This window comes from Lathyrus oleraceus, chromosome 6 (assembly GCF_024323335.1).
Source record: "Lathyrus oleraceus cultivar Zhongwan6 chromosome 6, CAAS_Psat_ZW6_1.0, whole genome shotgun sequence".
NCBI classification, from domain to species: Eukaryota; Viridiplantae; Streptophyta; class Magnoliopsida; order Fabales; family Fabaceae; genus Lathyrus; species Lathyrus oleraceus.
This window is the reverse complement of record NC_066584.1, coordinates 453333280-453359864: the sequence shown is the minus strand read 5'-3', so window position 1 is coordinate 453359864 and position 26585 is coordinate 453333280.

The window sequence follows — 26585 nt, the reverse complement described above, 5'->3', positions numbered from 1 at the left end:
AATGTAGCAAATTTGATAACAATATAAAAGTAATTTAAAATGAGTTTATTGGTCAATTCAACTCTAACTGATTTTCTTAAGTTTTTATTTGACTCAAATTAAAAGATTGTCATACTATATTTTGGTTACTCATCACTAAAATATTAACTAAAAAATATAATTATGAAAATAAAAATAAAACGAAGTTGAAAAATGAAAATGTTGCTTATATTATTTTTAAAATAAACTTATATCAACTAGTATTTTTTTTTAATAATTGGCGTATAACAATTATTCAAATGTAATAAATTTGTTAAGGTGTCACAATATAAAGATAATTTAAAGTGAGTTTATCGGTGAATTCAGCTATAATTAATATTCTTAAGTTTTTATTTGACTCGGATTAGAAGATTGTCGTATCATATTTTGGTAACTCATTACCAAAATATTATTATGAAAATAAAAATAAAATAAAGTTGAAAAATGAAAATGTTGCATATATATTAATTTAAAAATAAACTTATATTAACCTGTATTTTTGTTTTTAATAATTGGTGTATACCAATTATTAAAATGTAGTAAATTTGGTAAGGTGTCACAATATAAAAGCAATTTAAAATAAGTTTATTGGTGAATTCAACTGTAATTAATTTTCTTAAGTTTTTATTTGACTCAGATTAGAAGATTGTCCTATTATATTTTGGTACCAAAATATTAACTAAAAAAATATTATTACAAAAATAAAAATAAAACAAAGTTGTAAAATAAAAATAAGTTTCATGGATATTTTTTAAGTAGTTTTTTTTTCAATTTTTTTAACAAGTTGGCGGGCTAACCCTGCCCCATTATGTATTCCGCTTATGGGGTTTTTTGCTTTTGAGGGGCGGGCGAAACGGGTAGGAGGGCCCAAAATTCCAACTCAGACTGCCATTTTTTGGCGGATGCGCGGGCCCTAATCCGTTTTGCCACCCCTACAATGGACTAACTCACCATGAGAATATTACATATTGTGTTATGCATGTAGGTGTCATAAGTTATTCTCATAGAAATAATGGTCTATGTAACCATTTGACCTGAAACTAATATGGTTCTTATATTAGGAATTGATCCCTTTCGCGTCGTTAAACATCTTATGTAACAAGACTATTATAAATTTGGTTAATTTAATGAGTCATGTGAAGGGCGTGAGGTCCATATATGCAATTTCCCATACTACATTTGCAAGAGTAATATATACAAATCCCAAGATCGAGTATGACTTTAAAAAGCATAGTCATGTTAAAATAAGTCAATATAAAAAGAATATTGAGATTCTTTATTGTTGCGTGTATACTCGGGTATCAACAAATTTAATAATGAATTACATAAAGATGACACAAACTATGTCTTTTATATATATAATGTGTAAATTATATTTTAATTATATTTAATGTGTAAGTTCAATCAAAAGGCAAAGTAGATAAGTGGTAAAGCCTTGTGCCTATCTACCAAGTGGATCAAGGTTTGAATTTTGGTTGTGTACAAAACTTTGGTGACCTTTTTAATGAGCACATGCCACAGCGCCACTTGTATGTCAAATAGACGCGAATTTGACTTTGACTAACATACCTAACAGAAATGACTAACGTGGTGTTGTTTGAAAGGATAAAGGATCTAATTGACCACTTTTAAAATTAAGGGACCATAATGGATCCCAAGGTAAAGATAAGGGATCGAAAAAGGTATTTTGTCTATTATTTTTAAGGCTTAAATACATTTTTGGTCCTTCTAATTTGGGCGTTTTAAATAATTAGTCCCCCTATGACAAAATCAACAATTTCGGTCCCTTCATTTTGATGACCTTTAGATTTTTGTGATCCCCTTCCACTATTGCATACGTGGCCGTGAGGATTAGGATAAAAAATTATTTATAATTAATTGACAAGGATGACTAGGATATTTTATTATTTAATATTGTTTTTAACTAATTTAATATTTAATCATGGTTTTAACTAAATTAATATTTTAATTAAATTTTTGTAATTAATTAATTAAAATATTGAAAAGATAGTTTTGAGCCTAAACCCATTTACTTAGAGTATCAATCAAACACCAATTAACAATATTCCATGTATATATGAGCTATATAAACACTTGCATTATTAGTAAAATAATCAATGTGGAACGAGGATGAATGTATGGTTTAGATTTACCATCCAAGTCTTCAGAATTCACCCCATATAACCTTTTGTTAAATTTTTATCCAAGCTTTACCCATTCAACTTAAATATTTTCTTGGATTTTATTGGTCATTCCCCTCTCATCTTTTAACTGTGGAACTTGTTCCCTCAACTCATCTCTTTGTGCTTTCAGAGTCTTTGCTTCTTCAAAAATTTCCACTTTTCCCTTCGCAACTGTAAACTTAGTCGATTGAGACACATATATGTTAGCTTTGATTGCATTTATCTGATCTTCCATTCTTTCTTTCATGGCACCGCACTGTTTGGTTGCAGTAGAACAGAGAAAGTCTTTAGAGATAAGGACTTCCAGTGTTTTCAATGTTTTGCTTGTCTCTTCACTCAGCGTAGTAGTGTTGGATGATTCAGCAATGACAGTGGTATCTTTAAGGTTTAATGTGAAATGGGTTTTGCTTACTCTGACAATCTGATATCTTTTTTATGTAGTTTTGACAATTTTTTAGGAAAAAGATTATGTTTTGCTTTGATTTTTGTGTGTGCATTCTTGTTCTTGATTTATTGTGTATTTGGTTAATTGATTTTAGATTTAATCTTATTGGGTGGAAAATTGAAGTTCAAAGTTCCATTAGATTTCGGTTAACTTTTTGGTTTATTAACAATTGAGGTGATAGTTTTGTTATTTTCTACATTTAGATTTAAAATATTATGTTTTTTTGGATATGTATTCTGAATTTTGTTGTTCTTATTTTTTATGTATTGTGTTTTCTAACCATTGTTTGCTTGGAGTTAGTTGCTGAACTTCTTTGACATGTTTAGGTTTTAAGATTCAAACTTCATAATAAATAGATTCAAACTTGAAGTTGAGATTTATAACTTTTGTCTCCAGTTGTGTTTTTGTGCTTAAATTTACTGGCAGCATGATTTTGTTTTATAATTGATATATTGAAATTTATTCATGCAAATGTGATTCTGTCGCGTAAAGCAATGCTCTTGCAAATATCAGTTACTATGAAAGAAATGCCTTGGTACTGGTTACTAATGATGGTAATTATAAATCATAACTCTTTCAGATACAAGTACTGATGGATGAGTTTTTCACTATGGAGTATTAAACATTGTGGGACTTCTTCTTTTAGAGCAACACCTTTATGAGAGACACGCCATAAATTCACCCAAAACCTTAAGGTGATAGGTGGATGGACTCTCTCACTTATAAATGTTTAAGTCTCCACATTTCCATCTAATGTGGGACTATTACCCACACTACTCACACTTGATATATTCTCAACACTCCCCCTCAAGTGTAAATCCACAATGCTCCCCCTCAAGTGGAAGCTTTTCTTACTTATACAAACTCTTGTACCACATGAAACGTTTCTTACTCACCACCCTTGTGGCACCGTTGAGACTCTTCAATAGAACGCTTCTTACCCGTTGACTTTCGATACAAGTAATCTATTCATTTTCTCGAACCAAATGCTCATTATACCATTTATTGGGAGAGTTTTTCACTATGGAGCATTGAACATTGTGTGACTTATTCTTTTAGAGCAACACATATGAAACAGAAACATCACATATTCACCCAAAACCTTAAGGTGATAGGTTATGTAACACCCTAAATTTTCCCCGCGTAAATTTAAAACATTTATCAGAGTAAAAAAATCAACATGTAATTTAGGATGTCACACTACAACATACAATCAACATGCAACAACAATATCATGCACAAAGACTCATCTCCATAGTCAATGTACACCGCCAATATTGACCATCATGCATCAAACACATGTTATATAGCTCAACAACATCAACATACAACATAACATGCAACAACAATCCAGTGTAACTGGTTACCCTAAATTTTTTAAGTTATAAATTTTAAAAGTTTTTACAAAATTACTCACAGTGTAACCGGTTACCCTAAAACCAGTAACCGGTTACACTACATCCAGTAGTGCAACCCACACTGTCGCACACACATGGTAACCAGTTACTCAAAAACTGGTAACCAGTTACACCCTCAATCCAAGTCACTGTGTGGCCTCTGTTTCACAGGGTAACCGGTTACCCAGAAACATGTAACTGGTTACACCATTCAAATTTTACCCAGAAACATGTTTTTAAGTAGTGTAACCGGTTACTACAATTCGGTTAACCGATTACATTGTTGCAGAGACACTTTTTCTGCAACTTTTTCAAAAAAAAAATCACATAAAAATTTATCCCAAAATCCCATTTTTCTTACAAATCATTTTTATCACATTTTAACAAGAAAATCATTTTTCCCAAGTTCAAAACCCCAACTTATTTACACCGAAAATCATCATAACTCAGTTCCGACTCTGACCCAAAACAACCTCAATCACACAACTTTGACAACAACCAATCCAATCAATTTTATGATTCTAACAGCAACAATTCATCATTCACACATGATCATGAACATAAAGAAGAAAACACAAAATTTACATGGCATAATATACCCACCATCATCATGTTAACCTTTAGATCATTAGAACTCCATCCTTACCTTAGAGTTCATAGCAGTTGACTCTTTAACCTTCGACAATGGTGAATTCTCCCCTTGAGCCCTAGCCTCTTCTTCTTCTTTTCTCTGTTTCTTCTCTTTTCTCCCAAATGTTACATTCTCTGAGTTTCCATCCCAAATCCCTTTTCTATTTTTATTATAATTCTTATTATTTTATTAACTTATTATATTATCACTAATTTCTTAACAACAATAACAATAATCCACTCACTTTAAATAATTAAATTAATATTCCTCTAATATTAATTAATTAACTAAATAATAACTAATATAATTAATTAGTTTTACTCACCACACCCGAATTTCTACACTTTTACTCACACACTCCCCAACACCTTAATTTCTAAGGCAACTACCTCACACCAAGGGTACACAATACATCAAAACACCAATCAACATAATACAACCACAACTATCACATAATTAAATTACGAAAAGTAATTTAAATGAAATCGGAACGTTACAACTCTCCCCCACTTAGAACATTTTCGTCCTCGAAAATTACTTGATGCAAACAACTCTGGATACGACTCTCGCATTCTGCTTTCCAACTCCCAAGTCATATTTCCTCTGGCAGAGCCTCACCACACTACCTTCACGAGAGCAATCTCTTTGCCTCTCAACTGTTTCAGTTCTCAATCATCAATCCTTATAGGACGAGCCTCAACTCTAAGGTTATCCCTCACCTGAACCTCATCCATCGAAATCACATGCGACAGACCTGGAACATACTTCCTAAGTTGTGAAACATGGAACACATCATGTAGATTTGACAAATTCGGTGGCAATACCACTCTATAAGCTACGGGTCCAACTCGTCCAGATATCTGATATGGACCAATAAACCGAGGAGAAAGCTTCATCAACTTCAAAGCACATCTTACACCGGTCACCAGAGTGACTCTCAAGAATACATGGTCTCCCTCTTGAAACTCAAGATCCTTTCTCCTCTTATCATGGTAGCTTTTCTGCCTATTTTACGAAGCTTTCATCTTCTCCCGAATCAACTTCACCTTCTCAGTAGTCTGTTGGACAATCTCAGGTCCAGGCACTACACTCTCACCAGATTCATGCCAACACAAAGGTGTCCCACACCTTCGACCATATAAGGCTTCAAAGGTGTCGTTCCAATACTAGAATGGAAACTGTTATTATACATGAACTCGATTAACAACAAATGATTATCCCAAACACCTCCTTTCTCGAGAACATAAGCTCTCAACAAGCCCTCTAATGACTGAATGGTCCTCTCTGTCTAACCATCGATTTGCGGATGATAAGTTGAACTCAGCCTCAACTTCGAACCTAAAACTTCCTATAAACTCTCCCAAAATTTGGAAGTAAACTGATCGTGTTGATTCGCAAGTGCACGAATTATGTCAAAGTAATATAAAAGAATATCGATCCCACAGAGATCAATCGTCAATCTATCGATTACTATCGTTACGGTGTTTATCTAAGACGATATAAAAGAGATATTGGGTTTGCAAAACAACGGTAAATAATAAATGCAGGTAAAGACAGGTTGAATGTAATTCACGTCAGTTTAGTGATGTTTCGATTGTCTAAATAGAACTACTTATGAGGCAATATTTTCTACTCTTGAAAAGAATCCATTTAACAGGAACTGTCGCTTTCGCGTATTCAGAACCAAGTTTACCCTTAAATTAAGGCCTTTTATTGTCACTTATAAAAGGTGCGCACAACGCTAAAGTAGTAAACCTATTTTTAAGAAATGAGACTCGTAAACTTAGTTGAAAAGTGATTTTGATTTGGAAAGTTTACCCAAGGAGTTTCCTGATTTTAAATCTATCAACGCGTCCGAAAACAGTTTCAAAAATAGTTTTTCCTTAAAGTGATAAAAATTCCTAGTTACTAAGCCAGGGTGCTTTCGCACTCCTCGAATAATTAAAACTAACCAAGTTTGTTTTAGAAAACTCAAGTTAAAAATCAAAACAGCCTTGAAGTATTTCTACAGATTCAATATGTGAAACATTACTTTAACCGCGATCCTTACATTCTAACCTTTAAAAGATTTAGCCAGACACGGTAACACAAACAAACACAACGGTGTTAATCATGATGAAAAGTTTGTTTTAGAATGTGAGGCGTAAAGAGCGAGTAAAGTGCGTAAAATAAATAAAGTAAAGTGAGTGCAGAAAATAAATAAAGTAAACTGAGTGCGAAAAAATAATTAAAGAAAGCGAGTGCGGAAAATAAATAAAGTAAAGCGAGTGTGGAAAATAAATAAAGTAAAAGCGATGCGGGAAATAAATAAAATAAAAGCGATGCAGGAAATAAATAAAATAAAAGAGATGCGAGAAATAAATAAAATAAAAGCGATGCGGGAGATAAATAAATAAATCGATAAATAAGAACCTGCTCCGAATGGAGGGATTTAAATCTGGTAGAAAAATAAACCTCCGACTCCTGAAGCTAAAGAAGACAGCAACTCGAAGTGACCCAACTCAATCTCACTAAGGTGCGATAACACCCCGATGTGACGGATTACCGCTATTACAAATGATAAATATATGCTTAGTGTTATAAAACTAAGTTGGATGATTAGAAAACAAAATGGAATGAACTATTTATAGAGGATTTCAGCAACTTGCAAAGACCATGGTGCCCTCCAACTTCCCCTTAGTGGGAATGTGACTTCCAAAGATGGCGCCTGCCATCCCTTCATGGCGCCCGCCATGTGTGTAAATGGGGTGGATCATGGGAATGTGTCGGTTACCTCCTAGTTGAGGGCTGATGACTCATGGCTTCTCCTATAGCGGCCGCCATGTGCAACGCCATATGTGTAATTTCGCCGAAAAACCCTAATTTTAGGTCTTTTTGCTTCGTTTCTTCCAAAAGAGTCCGAAAGTGCTAAATATCTGAAAACAAGAGAAAAGAGAGCATAATACAAACAAAATGATAATAAAGTCCTAATAAACATGTGAAATCTAAGTCAAAAACACGGTGTAATTGAGTGTGATCAAATTCTCCCACACTTAAACCTTTGCTTGTCCTCAAGCAAAACTCTTTATAGTTTATGCAAGAAAATCAGTATCAACTAGAGTTAATTCGAGGCAAAAAGACTTACGAGTTCATTCAAGGAAGGTATCGATAGGTACTAACGAATCGAACTAAGGGTATTGTTGTGACACTTCCCGCAATTGCGGTTGTAGGCTTCGTTCCTATACAAACTAATCCACATTACCCCACCATACCTAAGCCTTCTTTTTGTTTTCTTAAAGTCCTTTTCATTCAGGTGCAATCACATTAAGCCCGTTATCCGTACATGCTCATAGTAAAGTGACCGGTTAGTGATTATGATCTTAAGCATGGGGCTCTGGTACATAAGTTGGTGTAACCCTTTCATTCAACCCAATTTGCAGTCGTGGGGGATTGGATCGTAATCCATCCTACCAAGTTCAGCACCAGATACCTCTGAACCAACAAGCAAATATGCTTATTTTTTTATTTTTCTAAGCATGGGGCTCCGGTACATATGTTGGTGTAACCCTTTTATTTAACCCAATTTGCAGTTGTGGAGGATTGGATCGTAATCCACCCTACCAAGTTCAGCACCGGATACCTCTGAACCAACAAACAAATAGGCTTATTATTTTTTTTTCTTCTGCATGTTCCGCATATGTTTGTATTTTGCTGGGTTAAATGACCGTGTGAGAGTCACCTAGCCTGGATTTTCATGCGATTTGAGAACAAATCAGGAATTTTTGTGATCATTCACTTATTTTCATTGGTCCCCTACGTAGAGCATGCTTAAGCCGGAGCTGACTGCTAGGATAAACTACTTAAGGACTTATTTGGAACAAAAATTGGGGTTGCAGCATATGGGGTATCGGTATCAACTCTTATAATCATGAAGCCTAAGGTGTTAAGACAATACCTATTTTTAGAAAAAGTTTTCCCAAGTCTTTTACTTCCTGTTATAAACCTGTCTTATAGCCTGAATGTTCAAGATGTACTGTTTTCTTGGCTAAAATTTTTTGGTAAGGTTAAAGAAATGGGGGAAATAAGGATACACTACACAGATGACTCGTCAGACACATGTTATTTTATTGAAAGGAAAAAAACAAGCAACTAAAACATAAAACATACTAAAATTAAAGGAAAACGGTAAAAAGCGATAAAAGTAAAGGAAAGCGATAAAAAGCAATAAAAATAAAGGAAAGATGAAAAGTGATAAAATCTCCTCCCACACTTAAACCGAACATTGCCCTCAATGTTTCGATATGAGATAGGGTAGGAGTAACCTGGAAGAGAGAGAGAGAGAGAGAGAGAGAGAGAGAGAGAGAGAGAGAGAGAGAGCGCTAGGGGTGAGCACCGGTACCGTCACCGTCACCGCCCTGGTCAGGATGCCTGGGTCGACGATGTCTGGTTCGAGTACTAATTCCTTCTTGCAGCTGCTGAGAGCGACCTAGGAGAGATTCTTGGGTGGCCTCGATGAGAGCGAAGTGACGCTCATTAGCCTGTCGCTGGTGTTGTTGCTCGTTAGTGATCGCAAGCAAGGACTCAATGACAATCCGATGTGCTTGCTCACTACGCTGCTGGGAAGCTACCATAAAATTCATATTATCTAACAGTTGTTGGTTTATGGTGTTCAGGAGGGTGTCACGCCTTTCCTCACGAGCCAGGTGCTCGCGCCACATCTCCTCGGTGATGTAAAAAACGGGAGTGGTGCCTGCAAAAGGGTTAGAGGAAGAAGGTGCGGTGTGTGCAGGTGATGCAGCAGGAATATCATGAGCAGGTGACTGGTCGCGTCGGTCATACTCATCATCGGTCCCTTGGCCATCTTCCATAGGAACGTTAGGTGGCAAAGGACCAGTAAAGGGTGGAGCATTAAGATCGTATGTCCAGTTACTCGCATGTCGCACATCCGTACGCTAAGAGCAAGGTAGGACAACACTGGGTACAGCTGCACCATGTATCATAAGATAGAAACCACCTTCTCACCGCACCTTGTATAATTTCATATCTTTAAAAAACTTTAAGTTAATGGTGCGGTGAGGGAGTGGTTCCAAGGTGGCTAACTCAGCGTGTAAATTCAATGCTCTAGCGATGGAGGTAATCAAACCACTGAAAGAGATGGTTCCTCCTTTCTTAAGGATAGCAGACATATGGGCCAACATGAAAGGAACGGGATTGATCCTGCGATTAGTGAGGCAACCCTGTAAAAATAGCAATTCTCGGGCATTTACTTTGTTAGAATTTTCCCAGCCAAATATAGTACATGCCAAGAGGTAGCGAAAAATACGTATGGTCGGGTTATGGATATTAGAAGCCAAAATTCCTTCAAAGGAAGTGACATTCACATTAGATAATCTGTTCCAAAAAGTAAATGCCTCGAGTGCCCATTCAGTATCTAAGGGCGTCTCACAGATAGCACCATCACCATAAGGCATTCCGAGCAAACCCGCTAAAGCATCAGTAGTGTACTCGTATTCTACATAGACGGTACCTACCGTGCTAGCAGTGCTGGGGTAAACAGTGTAAATTAGGGAACTCAAAAATTCCCTAGTGAGCCTATCGTAGGTGGGTGCTTTACTAGCAAAAATATCGTGTAATCCTAGATTATCAAGCATGTGGAAAACACTATGGTATGTGCCTAGAGTGTACAAACAGTCTTCCTCGACATACCTGGTAGCGGGGATCTCTCGAGTTTGCAATCTTTTCAAAATCTTGTTTTGTCGCTCACCGGGCTTTCCTCCATGAAGAATGATGTCCTTAAATTCCATTCCGGCCATTAATGGTGATTATAGAGAAAAATGAGTATTTATAGAAAAGAAATGAAAAAATGGAATTTAATGGATTTTTGGTGGAGAAATGGAGAAGTGAAGTTGGGAAATTGTAATGGTTTGTAGTGAAAATGAGAAGCTTAGGAATTTTTTATGAACTTTGGTGGAGTTGGGAGAAGAAGAAAATGGGTTTGGAGAGGTTGAAGAAGGTATAAATGGTGAAAGAGGAAAATCTGCCTGTTACGTCATGGCGCCCGTCATGAAGCCTATGGCGCCCGCCATGTCTTCGGATTTGGTTGGGCCGACTATGCTGTTTGCTTCTTGGGCCTCAATTCTCTCGTCTTCATTTTTGTAATGGGGGGTGCATATAAGTATCCATGAATGCTGTTTTTTTGTTTTTGATTTAAGCTTGATAAAATAAAATAAAACGAAATAAAACAAAACAAAATAAAGTAAAACAAAATAAAATAAAACAAAATAAAATAAAATAAAATAAAACAAAATAAAATAGTAAAGTAAAATAAAACAAAATAAAACAAAATGGACATAAAAACATAATAATTATAATAATGCATATATATATATATATATATATATATATATATATATATATATATATATATATATATATATATATATATATATATGTATATGTATATGAAGAGTCAATAATAATTCACGAGTCCAGAGATCTTAGGAAAAATAAAGCAAGCATAATGTCAGCGGAAACAATAAAAATAGGCATGAATAATAAGTAACGGGAAAAATAGGGAAATTCAAACGGTGTTTCTTGGTTCATGATGGCATCAATGCTCGGGGTATGGTGGAGTCTATTCGTCTTTGTATCCTCGAAGCTCCATGATCTGGCGTCGGAGATCGGCAATCTCATCATACAGCATATCAGTCTCGGTGTCGTGTGAGGCAACTGATACTTTAACCTGCAAGGCAACATCAGCAAGCTCCTGGCGAAGCTGAGCTATCTTCATGCGAAGCTTAACCAATTCGGACTGTATGCTCGGAGTCTGGAGATTCGGATTGTTGGTACGGACTTTGATTCTGATCGGTGCAATCTTCGGCGCATCTACCGTCTCTCCCCGCCCTTCTATGGCGTAGGCCCAGTTGGCCTAATCAATCACACAAGTCACATGAGGGTCAGGTAAAGTGAAGTAGTGAATGGGCTCACCCTCAATTAACAACCTGTATTGATTCGGTTGGAAAGAAGATCTCCTCATGAGGCCACGGTCCAGACAGAAATCAATATCCATCAAGGTGTAGCTGCAGTAAGACGTCAGGTGAGATAGTCTTCTATCGAGTCCCAAGGCTGAGGCTATATGAGTCACCATGCTTCTAACATGTATAGGGCTTGCAGCAGAGCGAGCATTAAGATATAGACTCTCGATCAAGAAAGCTCCACAATTTACTGGGCGTGACTGAGTGGTACAGTACATGAAGAAGATCTCTTCAGCACTCACATGCGTATCAGGGTCACTCTTCCCCAGGAAGGTGTGGGCAATGATCATCTGGAAGTATCGGAAAGCAGGGTTGTGAATCTTGTTGGAGATTTGGGTGGAAGGGTCAGGACTACCTCCACACATAATATCGCTCCAAAACTTCTCGATGTCTCGGCTCAGAAAGTAGCTCATGGGGAGCTCAGATGAAGCATCATAGGCAGTCTGAAAACCAAGCAAGTCGCCGAAACGCTTGTGGTTGAAGGTGTATTCTGCCCCAAACAACCTGAAGTTAATGTATGCTCCATCACTGGCGTGACCAACATAAGGCTCGTAGATAAGCGAGCTCAGGAACTCCAAAGTCAGGTTCCTGTAAGTCACGTGCATAACATCAGTGTATTCATCCCACTGCAACTGATTGCGCAAATGCCTGACACTAGGCTCAATGCCTAATGCCTCCATACAGCTCGAGTCGGGATATCCGGTGGGCAGCATTGGGCACTGTGAAAGCATGGCGTAGTGCTGCTCTTGAACTGGGTCACGAAAGATTACTGGCATAGTGTCGATATAATCCATTCCTGAAAAGTTAGATTAGAAATAGAGGACACCTGAAATCACAAATATTATAATTGTTAGTCTCCACATAGATATACATAAAAACAAATAAAAACATAAATTGAAAATAGTAAAAGTAAAGTAAAAGAAATCATGGGTTGCCTCCCATGCAGCGCTTGTTTAACGTCTTTAGCTTGACGATTCGAACTTTATATGTTAGAGGTAGGAACTGGAGGGTCGGTCAGAGTTTGGTCATGACATTCTGTGGGGATGTCACCTCCTTGGTATTGCTTCAATCTTTGTCCATTTACCACGAATGGATTACAGGAGTTGTTTCGGGTTTCAACTGCTCCAGATTTTAGGATTTTGGACACCTCAAAGGGGCCTGTCCATCTCGAATGCAGCTTACCTGGAAAAAGACGTAATCTCGAATTGAAGAGGAGAACAGAGTCTCCTATATTAAATTCCTTTTTCACGATCCTTTTGTCGTGCCAAGGTTGGTTCTCTCTTTGTATATAACGGCATTCTCGTAAGCGTTCTGGCGGAGTTCCTCCAATTTGTGAATATCAAGGATTCGCTTCTTCCCAGACGTTAGGTAATCCAAATTTAGGGTCTTGATGGCCCAATATGCCTTGTGCTTGAGTTCAAAAGGTAAGTGGCATGACTTCCCGTAGACCAACTGGTACGGTGTAGTTCCAATAGGGGTTTTGTAAGCAGTTATGTAAGCCCACAATGCTTCTGTTAGCTTTTCAGACCAATCTTTTCTAGATATTGATACAGTTTTCTCCAAGATCTTCTTAATCTCTCTGTTAGAAACTTCCACTTGACCATTAGTCTGGGGGTGATATGGTGTTGCTACTTTGTGTTTCACTCCATATTTCCTTAGGAGTTTATTAAATATCCTGGATATAAAATGTGATCCACCATCGCTTATGACAAGTCGTAGAACTCCAAATCTGGGAAAGATATTATTCTTGAACATCTTGATGACTACTCTAGTGTCGTTGGTGGGTGCGGCGATAGCTTCTATCCACTTGGACACATAGTCAACTACTACCAAAATGTACTTGTTTCCCAATGAAGATGGAAAAGGTCCCATGAAATCAATACCCCAAACGTCAAATAGTTCTACTTCTTGGATATTCTTCAAAGGCATTTCGTTACGTCTTGAGATGTTCCCAGCGTGCTGGCACCGGTCACATCGGACAATATAAGCATGGACATCACACCATAATGTCGGCCAATAAAGACCAGCTTGAAGGATCTTAGCGTATGTCTTGGATGTGCTTGAATGTCCACCATAGGGTGAAGAGTGATAATGTTCTATGATGTTTCTGACTTCTTCTTCTGGGACGCAACGTCGAAATATGTTATCAGTTCCTCTTTTGTAAAGGAGTGGTTCGTCCCAATAGAAGTGTCTTATATCTTTAAAGAACTTCTTCTTCTGTTGATAGTTGAGATCAGGTGGTATGATATTAGCGGCTAGATAGTACACAAAATCAGTGTACCATGGTACTCTGCTAATTTCTGAAATCGTCCCAAGGTTGTCTCTATCAGGTTCAAGGGGAGCGGTATCTATCTTAGCTATCAGTCTGTCATAGGTGAAGTCATCATTTATAGGTAAATGATCTGGCTTTAAATGCTCCAATCTGGAAAGATGGTCAGCAACTACGTTTTCTGTTCCTTTTTTGTCTCTACTGTTTAAGTCAAATTCTTGTAGCAAAAGGATCCACCTGAGTAATCTAGGTTTTGCATCCTTTTTGCTCAGAAGGTGACGGATAGTTACATGGTCTGTATAGACTATAATCTTAGATCCTACAAGGTAAGACCTAAATTTATCGATTGCGAAAGCTACAGCTAGGAGTTCCTTCTCTGTTGTTGTATAATTTAATTGAGCGGCATCTAGGGTTCTACTAGCGTAATATATTACTTGTAGTTTGTTATCTTTTCTTTGCCCTAAAACAGCTCCTATAGCGAAATCGCTAGCATCACACATTATTTCGAAGGGTTTAGTCCAATCCGGGGTTTGTAGAATGGGTGCTGAAATTAATGCTTATTTTAACTGATTAAAGGCCTTGATGCATTTTTCATCGAAAATGAATTTAATGTCTTTCATCAGAAAGTCGGTCAGGGGTTTTGTTATTTTAGAGAAGTCTTTTATGAAGCATCGGTAGAAACCGGCGTGTCCAAGGAAACTACGGACTTCTCTAACTGTCTTAGGAGGGTTAAGGTTTTCTATAACTTCTATTTTTGCTTTATCAACCTCAATGCCTCTTTAAGATATTATATGTCCTAACACTATGCCTTCTTTGACCATAAAGTGGCACTTCTCCCAGTTTAACACAAGGTTAACTTCTACGTATCTCTCTAGGATTTTCTCAAGGTTAATAAGGCAGTCTTCAAAGTCTAATCCACACACCGAGAAATCGTCCATAAATACTACCATAATTTCGTTGAGATAATCTGCGAAGATTGACATCATACAACATTGGAAAGTAGCTGGCGCATTACAGAGTCCAAACGTCATTCGTCTGTAAGCAAACGTTCCGTAAGGATAGGTAAAGGTTGTTTTCTCTTGATCCTCGGGGTGAATGGGTATTTGGAAAAATCCCGAATATCCATCAAGATAACAAAAGCAAGAGTGTCTGGCAAGACGCTCCAGCATTTGATCTATGAATGGAAGGGGGAAATGGTCTTCCTAGTTGCCTTATTGAGCTTCCTATAATCTATGCACATACGCCATCCGCCTTTTATGCGTTTAGCGACATGCTCTCCCTTTTCTTTCTGCACGACTGTGATGCCTCCCTTCTTGGGTACCACATGTACAGGACTTACCCACTTACTATCGGAAATTTTATAGATTATACCAGCTTCCAGTAGTTTAAGGACTTCCTTCTTCACCACCTCGCTCATCACAGGGTTGATCCTCCTCTGATGTTTGATCCGCTATCGCACGCGGATCAAAACGAGTAGTTTTTCAAAAATGTAGTTTAACGATAAATTGACTCAAATATCGTTCTCAAGGATTCTTGTTTAATTAATCTACCGATAGAACAAAAAGGGGGGAGTTTGGTTGGTTTAGATTTGAAAAAGTGATTTTTAAAAGTGATTATAAAATAAGTTGACACGAACCAACCTACTGCATCATCTTCCGACTTATCATTGATTCTTATAAAATTCCAAATCCCTAACGGGTCTGCTCCTATTCGATTACAATTACCATTAACAAGCGTAAAGGAAATTATGCGAGTAATATATCCAAATTCCGAATTAAGCAAACGGATTAAAAACTAATGTGAATTAAGCAGACGCAACTTGATCGTTCGTGATAAAATAAAAGCTATGTTAACACGAAATTGATTCGGGATCATCATTCATCAATCGAATTTAAGGATTCTATCCTATAACAACAATTAGATTAAGCAAATAATTGGAATTATAAGAAGAATTCAAAGGAAACAAATTGGAATTAATAAAAACCTCAAAGCGGATTCTGAATTACAGCAGGTTGATTCAAAAGTGATTAGTTCTCCATAGTCATCTTGCTAGCTCTCAAAAAATCGTACATGAACAGAAAAACGTAACCTTGTTTTTGGCTGCCTAACCTAGATAAAAACACCCAAACCCGTTTCACAACTCAACCGGGTCAAATGTACGATCCGGGCCCAATACAACTAACCCAAACAAAATATAAAAATAATGCAGCAGCTTCAACGAAATTTCTGGCCCTGCTACAGTTTGATTCAGCTCTCAACTTCCGAACAAAAGTTGTAGATCTTTTTCTTAGCTTTCCATCGACTGGTAGCACGTTTCAATCCGATACTCCTAGCTCAAGATATGATTTTTCTCACGAAAGCTGCTAATGCTGGAAATTAAATACGAAAATTAAATAAGTGCAAAAATAACATAAATTATGAAAACACATTAAAACATAAAAATAATCAAAGAAAACCGAAGAAATGCTTAAGTACAAACATGGAAGAACGTGCATCAAAATGCACTGATCAAATTCCCCCACACTTGAACTTTTGCACTCCGAGCAAAACGGAAAACAAAACAAAACACAGACACATCAACGGTTACTCATTCTAGGCTACAAGTCATCTTCTGTTAAGTTTGCTTTGATAGGTACTAATCTTGCACACTAAGGACATTGTAAGAACAATAGTCCACAGTTATGTAGACATAAACCTCCTGAATATACAAATCAACTCGAATCATGTTATTATATTAAAGCCTAACTTACTCATCCTTCTTTGGCTCTTTTTCATTCAGGCGCAATCACATTAAGCCCGTTATCTCCACACACTCATAGCAAGGCGACCGGTTAGTGACTCTGATCCTTTTCTGCACGGGGTTATGGTACATAAGTGGCATAATCCTTTGCTTACTCAATTGTAGTTGCGGGGGATCGGACCGTAATCCGCTCTACCAAGTTCAACACCAGAAACCGCTGAACCAACTACAAAAGAGTCTTATTTCCAACTTTTTTGAAGGTTCCACAGCCGTTGGGTTAAGTGACCGGGTGAGGGTCACCAAACTTAGAAGGTTCATTCCTTTATTTTTTTCTCTTTTTTTTTTGGAACACTCACTTATATTCATCGGCTTCCCTGCGTAGAGTGTGTGTGAGGTGGTGCTGACTGCTGAAATAAACTACTCAAGAGCTGTCAGAGGATGAGAATGTAAGACTAAAACATAATAAAAATTTCAACTCAATTTCCATATGCAAGAGACTTACGGTGTTAAAACAATACCGATCTTGTGAATTTTTCCCAAGTCTCCGCAAACTAATCTCAAATTAGCCTATAGCCTGAAACTTTCAAGAAGATGCATTTTTTTTTATTTTAAATTTGAACCAAAAACAGAGAAAAATAAAACAAAGAAAACAAACAAATAAATGGTTCCCTCCCCCACACTTAAAACATACATTATCCTCAATGAAAAAGCATAAATATAAAATAAGAGTGAGAGAAAGGAAAGAACACACCCGAGGAGTCAAGGCGGATAAGTGATTTCATAAGCAGCCTTTCCTAAAGAGATCTCTTCTACAGTCTCTTCTTCCAAAGTCGGGTTCTCATGGAGTAGCTTTGGGGAGTGTCCATTGACCTTGAAATTTTGATTAATGCATTTGTCTTGTATTCCAGGATCAAAGAAGTATCTTCGATAAGTAAAAGTGTTGAATGGACACGTGAAAGTGATCTCCTTTTTTACAACATCAAGAATTAAAGGATTATGGGGCTGCCTCACTACTTTTGTTTCATCTTTAAGTGAGATCCTATACATACATATGGATGAGCTAATATCACGAGTGCCAGCCAAGGTCCATCCAATTCCCTTCTTATATTTCTGATTAAGTTGAAGCTTTGATGGATAATATGAATCCTCGGGAAGTGGTTTAGGCTCTAAAGAATGTGGTTGTTCAATGCATGGTATGTTTGGGGCAGCCGGAATGTCAAGAGCTTCATCCAAATAAACAACTTCGTTTATACTATCACCCTGCAAGGCAGCATCAATCTCAGCACAAACAACACAAAGGTTAGTGTTAGTACAATCATCACATGAATAAACATCATCAAACTCAGATAGAGATGGAAAATCAAGTGAAAATAATTCAGAAAAGGTGTCATCAACCAACTCAGAGATCAATTCAATATGAAAAATATAATTCTCCTCCAAGGGATGTTTCATGGCATCAAAAATGTTAAATTTTGCGACAATGTCACCAAATTCCATGGACATGGTTCCATCGTCAACATCAATTTTTGTCTTCGCCGTTTTCATGAACGGTCTGCCTAAAATGATGGGAGCTCTGCTTGTCTTGGTTTCTCCTTCCATGTCTAGAATATAGAAATCTGCAGGAAAAATCAAATCGTTAACTTGAACAAGAACATCTTCGACTACCCCGGCGGGTCGAGCGTTGCTCCTGTTTGCCAATTGAATGATTAAACCTGTATGCTGCAAAGGACCAAGACAAAGGTTATTATAAACAGAAGTAGGCATAACATTAATGCCCGCTCCCAAATCAAACATGCAATTCTCAAATTTACTATCCCCGATGGTACAAGGAATAGCAAATGTTCCCGGATCCTTCTGCTTTTGTGGCAGAACCTGAGTAGTGAGGGCTGAAACATTTTGCTCGCCTACAATTTGTTTGGATGATTGTTTGGGCTGAATAAAGGCAGAAATATTTCGTCCTAAGTTTACTCTTTCACTTCCCTTAATCCTCCTCTTGTTGGTACACAAATCTTTCAGAAACTTTGCGTACTTAGGAACCCGCTTAATAATATCAAGTAGCAGAATGTTTACCGCAACCTTTCGGAAAACATCCAGTATCTCTCTTTCTTTGTCTCCCTCCTCAATTCTTTTATTTTTCAGAACTCTATGTGGGAAGGGGACTGGTGGCCCATACTCCTTTTCTTTCATTTTTTCAGTTTCGACCACAACAGAAGAAGGAGAAGAAAGTTCAGCTGGGTGAGGCTCAGAAGGAGAAAGTTCAGAAGTTAACTCAATGATTTTTTTATTTTTTCCAGGGGCTGGTTTTGTAACTTTTCCGGATCTCAAAGAAATTACGCTCACATTAGCATTAGGACCATTCGGATTGACAACTGTCTGGGCTGGAAGTTGGTTCGAACCTTGAGCTTGCATGTTATTTATTTGAGTAGCAAGTTGTCCCATCTGTGTGTTCAAGGTATGAATGCTAGCATCGGTCCTTTGTTGGAACTGGAGGTTGTTCACGACCATTTGCTTAACAAGATCCTCTAAGGATGGTCCGGAAGGTGCAGGGGCAGCCACTTGAGGTGAGTTCTGTTGTTGGCTAGATTGTGGATTTCCATATCGAAGGTTGGGATGGTTCCTCCAATTGGGATGGTATTTGTTGGTGGACAGGTCAGGAGTGTTGTTGTACCTGTTTTGATTGTAAAGGTTGGCTGCATAAGCTTGTGGCAGCTCAGTAATGGACTCGTCTCTCAAAATAGGACAAGTATCGGTCGGGTGCTCAGGAGAAGTACAAATGCCACACAAAGTTGTTGTTTGAGGTTTTTCTACTGCCATTTGTTTGACTAAGGCAGTGAGTTCGTCAATTCTGGTCTCTAAAGCTTTGTTGGAAGAAACTTGAATTTGACTCACGCCTTTGCTTTGCACAGAATTGTCTATAGTGGTGAACTGTTGAGTATTAAGAGACATATTTTCAATAAGGGCTTTGGCAGTAGCTGGAGTTTTATCGACTAATTCTCCACCACTAGCAGCATCAAGAATGTTCCTGTCCATCGATAACAACCCCTCATAAAAGTATTGGATGAGGAGTTGCTCAGTGATCTGGTGTTGAGGGCAGCTAGATACCAAGTGATTGAATCTCTCCCAATACTCGGTCAGCGACTCATTGCCTTGTCTAATACCACAAATCTCCTTTCTTATTAAGGCAGCTCTGGAGGCAGGAAAATATCTTTCCAAGAACACTTTTTTCAGGGCTGTCCAACTTGCAATTAAGTTTGGCTCGAGATAATAAATCCAATCCTTTGCTGCACCCTGCAATGAAAAACGAAAAGCTCGAAGTTTGATGTGATCTTCGGTGGTCCCTTCAGGCTTCAATGGTGTAGAACACACCACCTGGAACTCTTTCAAATGCTTGTGTGGATCTTCACCTGCAAGACCACTAAACTTTGGCAACAAGTGTATTAAACCCGATTTTAATTCAAAAGGAACAGCAACAACATCATATTCAATACACAGACCATTGTAATTCACATCAGGAGCAGCTAACTGCCTTAAGGTTCTATTATCAGCCATTGCAAAATCAAGTTCAAAATCCGAAGCAAACAAGTTATGCAAATAGTCAGACTCATAATCAGACTCAATTGTGGGGGGTGAACTATTGGTAGCCTGGACTGTTCTACGTTGTGTGTGCAAAGTTCTCTCTATTTCAGGATCAAAAGCAACAATTTCAGAACAGCGAGACCTAGTAGCCAGGACTAACGGAACAACAATGCAGCAATAGCAACAATAGTGAAAATTCCAACAATGTCCTAAAAGTCAAAAAAACAAACACAAAGAAAGAAATCGATCAAAAATAATTCAAAAAAATAAACTGACACCGAAATTAATCTAATGACTTAAAAATATAATTTTGATATTTTTTTCGATTTTTTTCGAGACGGTGAAAACACTAAATAATTGCTTAAAAATAGAAAAATGATGAATTTTGGATTTTTAAAAATTTCTCCCAATAGTACTTTGTAGTATGGGATAAATGACCAGAGAATTATTTCCCTTCAGATACCCGGAGCAGATTTCGAACAGACACAATTTCTCAAAAACCGACTTTTTTACGATTTGGACTCTAAAACGCGAGTTGGACGAAACTCCGAGGAAACTAGGACCTATACGCTTAGACACTAAACCTATGACTCTAAAAACGATTAAAAGAAACAAGAATCCCTGGCAACGGCGCCAATTTGATCCGCTGTCGCACGCAGATCAAAACGAGTAGTTTTTCAAAAATGTAGTTTAACGACAAATTGACTCAAATATCGTTCTCAAGGATTCTTGTTTAATTAATCTATCGATAGAACAAAAGGGGGGGAGTTTGGTTGGTTTAGATTCGAAAAAGTGATTTTTAAAAGTGATTATAAAATAAGCTGACACGAACCAACCTACTGCATCATCTTCCGACTTATCATTGATTCTTATAAAATTCCAAATCCCTAACGGGTCTGCTCCTATTCGATTACAATTACCATTAACAAGCGTAAAGAAAATTATGCGAGTAATATTCCCAAATTCCGAATTAAGCAAAGGGATTAAAAACTATTGCGAATTAAGCAGACGCAACTTGATCGTTCGTGATAAAATAAAAGCTATGTTAATACGAAATTGATTCGGGATCATCATTCATCAATCGAATTTAAGGATTCTATCCTATAGCAACAATTAGATTAAGCAAATAATTGGAATTATAAGAAGAATTCAAAGAAAACAAATTGGAATTAATAAAAACCTCAAAGCGGATTCTGAATTACAGCAGGTTGATTCAAAAGGGATTAGTTCTCCATAGTCATCTTGCTAGCTCTCAAAAAATCGTACATGAACAGAAAAACGTAACCCTATTTTTGGCTGCCTAACCTAGGTAAAAACACCCAAACCCGTTTTACAACTCAACCGGGTCAAATGTACGATCCGTGCCCAATACAACTAACCCAAATAAAATATAAAAATAATACAGCAACTTCAACGAAATTTCTGGCCCTGCTACAGTCTAATTCAACTCTCGACTTCTGAACAAAAGTTGTAGATCTTTTTCTTAGCTTTCCATCGACTGGTAGCACGTCTCAATCCGATACTCCTAGCTCAAGATATGATTTTTCTCGCGAAAGCTGCTAATGCTGAAAATTAAATACGAAAATTAAATAAGTGCAAAAATAACATAAATTATGAAAACACATTAAAACATAAAAATAATCAAAGCAAACCAAAGAAATGCTTAAGTACAAACATGGAAGAACATGCATTAAAATTCACTGATCAATATTTTCTGGAAGGTTTTGAATCCTCCTCTAGTGAGATCCTGTGCATACACACGGATGGGCTAATACCTTTTAAATCAGAGATGTTGTACCCTAAGGAAGAGGGGTATCTTCTTAAAACATTCAAGAGTCTATTCGTCTCGTCTTGGTTTAAGGTGGCACTAACTATTACTAGGCAGTTCGTTTCTTCATCCAAGAACTCATATCTTAGGTTCTTGGGTAGTTCCTTAAGTTCTTGGGCTGATTTTTGAGAGTTAGGTGAAGGGTCTGGAGTCAGATCCAAACATTCGTGAGGTTCCGTTTCCTCTGACTCGTCATCCTTTTCATTCGGGTTTGAAAATGGTTCGATCTTAGGTTCTCCTTGATCAAATTCTCTTATGCACTCATCTATGATATTGATCGCATGACATGCGTCTCCTAGAATTGGTGCCATCAGGAATTTCGAAAGAATGAACTCGATCTTTTCATCCCTTACTTCGAAGGTTAATTTCCCTCTTTGAACATCTATTATAGCTCTGGCTGTTGATAAGAATGGTCTACCTAAAAGGATAGGGATATCTTCGTCTTCTTTGATATCCATGACCATAAAGTCTGTTGGGATATAAAGTTGACCGATCCTAACTGGGATATCTTCTAAAATGCCTACAGGATACTTAACAGACCTATCGGCTAATTGGAGGGACATCTTAGTTTGTTACAATTCTCCTAAGTTTAACCTTTTACATACAGCTAAGGGCATTAAACTCACACTAGCGCCTAAGTCTAGGAAATCTTTGTCGATCACATGACTCCCTAAAATGCAAGGTACAGAAAAACTACCAGGATCTTTCTCCTTCTTAGCGAGTTTATCCTCGGAAATAAAATTGCATTCCAAGGGTTTTGGATCGTCGAGCCTACGCTTGTTGGTTAAGATGTCTTTGAGAAATTTGGCGTAAGACGGAATTTGGGTGATAGCTTCGGTGAAAGGAATCTCTACATGAAGCTTCTCTATTACTTTTATAAATTTTTGGTATTGGTTGTTGACTTTGGTTTGTTTAAGTCTTTCCGGATATGGGATTGGTGGTTTGTACGGGGGCGGTGGTTTGTAAGTTTTATCCTTGGTTTCACCTTCTTGGTTGGTTTGTTTCTCGGGTTCTACCGGTTCCTCTTCTTGGTTGGTAGGTATAGAAGTTTTGGACTCACTCATTGCTGGGTTATGAGGCCCTTCGTAAGCGGTCCCACTTCGTAACGAGATAGCGTTAGCTTGCCCTCGAGGGTTTGGTTGAGGTTGTCCAGGAAATTGGCCTTCAGGTGTAGTTTGTGGGGCTTGGTTTTGTGCTACCTGTGAGATCTGGGTTTCAAGCATCTTGTTGTGAGTGATTATCTGATCAACCTTGGTTCCTAATTGCGTTATAAGTTTGTTTACGTGAATGTTCTGGTTTAGGAATTCTTTATTCTGCTGAGTCTAGCCCAATATAAAGTTTTCCATGATCTTCTCAAGGTTAGACTTTTGGGGCACAACTTGCATAGGTTGGTTTGGTTTTTGGGCTTGATAACCTTGCGGTCTCTGAGGTACATGATTTTGGATAGGGTTCTGGTTTTTATGGGAGAAATTTGGATGATTCTTCCATCCAGGGTTGTAAGTGTTTGAAAATGGGTTACCTTGGGCGTAATTCACTTGGTCGGTATAAAGTTCGTTCAAAAGGTTACACTTCGCCGATTCGTGTCCTTTAGATCCACAGAGTTTGCACTCTGTGTGGACTATGTCATACGGTGAACTGGACTTTATGGATTTGTAATCGCAATGTCGCGGTTAGCAAGAGTCGCCACCGACTTTTCTTTTATCCCATAAGGAAAGGCGGAAAAGAACAGGAAAGACCTTAATTTTAAATTCTTAGGTTCGGGAGGTACTTTATACAAAGGGAAGGTATTAGCACCCTTTGTATCCATGGTTATCCATGGGCTCTTAATTGCTCAATCATTTATGTTCTTTAGTTTGAAAAAGGTGGTTGAAAAATGTATAAAAATGTTTTGAAAATGAGAATTTAACTTTGTAATGATTCTTGCATGAATGTATACAAAGTGATTATCTCGTTCAAGTTTTTTTGAAAGTAGTTTAGAAAAATATAACTCGGCAATGATCCTAGTACGGATGTATGCTAAGTGGTGATTTTCCAAAAAAAGATGTTTGAAAGGTGTGAGGTGTGAAGAGTATTTTTTTAGGTTATGAATGAGCAATTAAGGTTATACCTGTCCGAGGTCTTTTCGGGCATTTCCTATCCTTATGAGGGTAAAACTGTCCTTACTATTGGGAAGCAAGTAGTTTTATCCTTGGGATGTTTAAGGGTCATCGTAGGGTCATCGGCTGGTCATTGAAGGCAACAGTGGTGAGGATACCTTAGCATTCGAAGGGACTATCATCATTTAACCGTAGGCTACACCGAAGGGTCATCGAGGGACAAAATCGTGTTTCGAAGGCAACATCCGAGGGACTATGATGATTTTTACCGAAGGGTCTTTGCTAAGGATATCCCCATATTCGCGGGACATGACCGTAATATTGTAATCGTGGGGTAATAAAGAGAGGTCCGATATCATTTAATTAAAGTCCATGTTTTAAATTCATTGGGTAATTAGGATGATTAATTAAAATCAATACATTAAGAATCAATACATTAAAATTAATTAGGCAATCAATATGAATCTTCACATTAAAGTGAAATAATTTAGAATCCATCTCCATGAAGGCTTCCCATGCGTAAAGTGGAGTACCTATTTCTTCGGAAGTATGCTAGCCTTTACACCATGAACACACGGATTAAAGCATCGAGGTAAAATACAATTGGAAATTGCACCATAAAATAAATATAACAGCCAGGAACTTAAGCCAAATAATGCAGAATCATCATTAGGTAAACATAAAATGGGCAATAAAGAGGCAAAGCAGCCCCTGGCCCGTTCGCTTCTGCTTCGCCTAGCGAAGGCTCAGCGAAGGCTCGCTGCGGGCTCGCCTAGCGATGAGCTAGCGAGCGGCCACGGGTTTGAAATTATGACCTCAATCAGCAGCATGGCCTATGGCATCCAACACATAGTTATATGGTTCAGTTTCACAATGTTCAAGCACATTTAAATTCTCATGCAAAGCTTCAAAATGTTTATGAATTCAATTATGATATCCTCCACTAATTAAGAACATGAAGTGGTACCATATACCAAAAGAGAGTACAAAACGATGTCACCTGCAAATTAAGACACTAATGCGGTACCACATGCAAAATAAGAATACCAAGTGATAATCATGTGTAAATTAATATCCTAAAGTGATATCATATGCCAATTAAGAAACTAAAACGATAATAGTGAGGCAAACCTGTTTGCAAATCGAGTTGCAACCTTGAATTGGTGAGCCGGATTGAGTTGGGCGGCGGTAGCTTCGGAGCGGGTAAACGGCCTTCAGGGTTTCCGCCTTCTGAACTCTTTGGATCAGTAGGGTTTCTGTGTTTCTCCCTCTGGATGCGTGTTTCCGTCTGTCTTCGTCCGTCTCTGTGTGTTCTTTTTCGTGGAAGCAGAGCATGTATTTATAGTAGTGGCAATGGTGACCTAATGGGCTTAAAATGAAGTCCAAAAATTCAAATTCTCGCAAGCTTCGCTAGGCGAAGGAATTGCTCGCCTAGCGAGCAAACTAGGTCTGGGCTTTTTTGCTGGATCTGATGCTTCGCTGGGCGAGTGGTATGATGCAATGTTCGCTAGGCGAAGCCGCTGCTCGCCTAGCGAGCAAACTGTTTTGGGCCGCCTGTGGATTGGGCCTGTAGTGAGCTGGGCTCTTGTCCATTTGGCATCAGTGCCTTGCAGAACAAGTCAGAGGGTCTTGGAAAATGCTTTGTAACACCAATGGGAAAATTTTGGGGTATGACAGCTGCCCCTGTTCAATATTCTCGAACCGAGAGAGTAGAATGGCATGTGCCGTTCGTGGTCTGGAGGTGAAAGATTATTGAACACTAGAATGCCCCGAAAATTTGCGCTTGTCCATCAGTCTTGACGGAGATGGGCTTAAAGATGCCATCCAAGAGACTTGCTGAGGAGATTTCCAGATTGTGTCGTACGTTAGACGATGTCTGCAGATATGGATGTCATACCGGGTCATACGCTAGACCGTATGGTGAGCCATCCATTATGCTGTCGACTTCGCTGGGGAGTCAGAGTATGCTATACTGCTGGGGATAAGAGATCAGAATGGATCATACGTTAGACCGTGTCTGAATACCAGAGTGAGCTGCTCATTAGGTGGATGACTTTGCTGGGGATGAAAGATCAGAATGGATCATACGCTAGATCGTATCTGAGTCGCAGAATGAGCCGTACGTTAGGCTGAGGCTGCTGAAAAGGGAGTAGTCGTATACTAGACTACCATTCAGGAATGTACCTGTCCGAAGGTAGCACCTGAGAAAGGGAGTAGCCATATACTAGACTACCATTCAGGAATGTACCTGTCCGAAGGTAGCACCTGAGAAAGGGAGTAGCCGTATACTAGACTACCATTCAGGAATGTACCTGTCCGAAGGTAGCACCTGAGAAAGGGAGTAGCCATATACTAGACTACCATTCAGGAATGTACCTGTCCGAAGGTA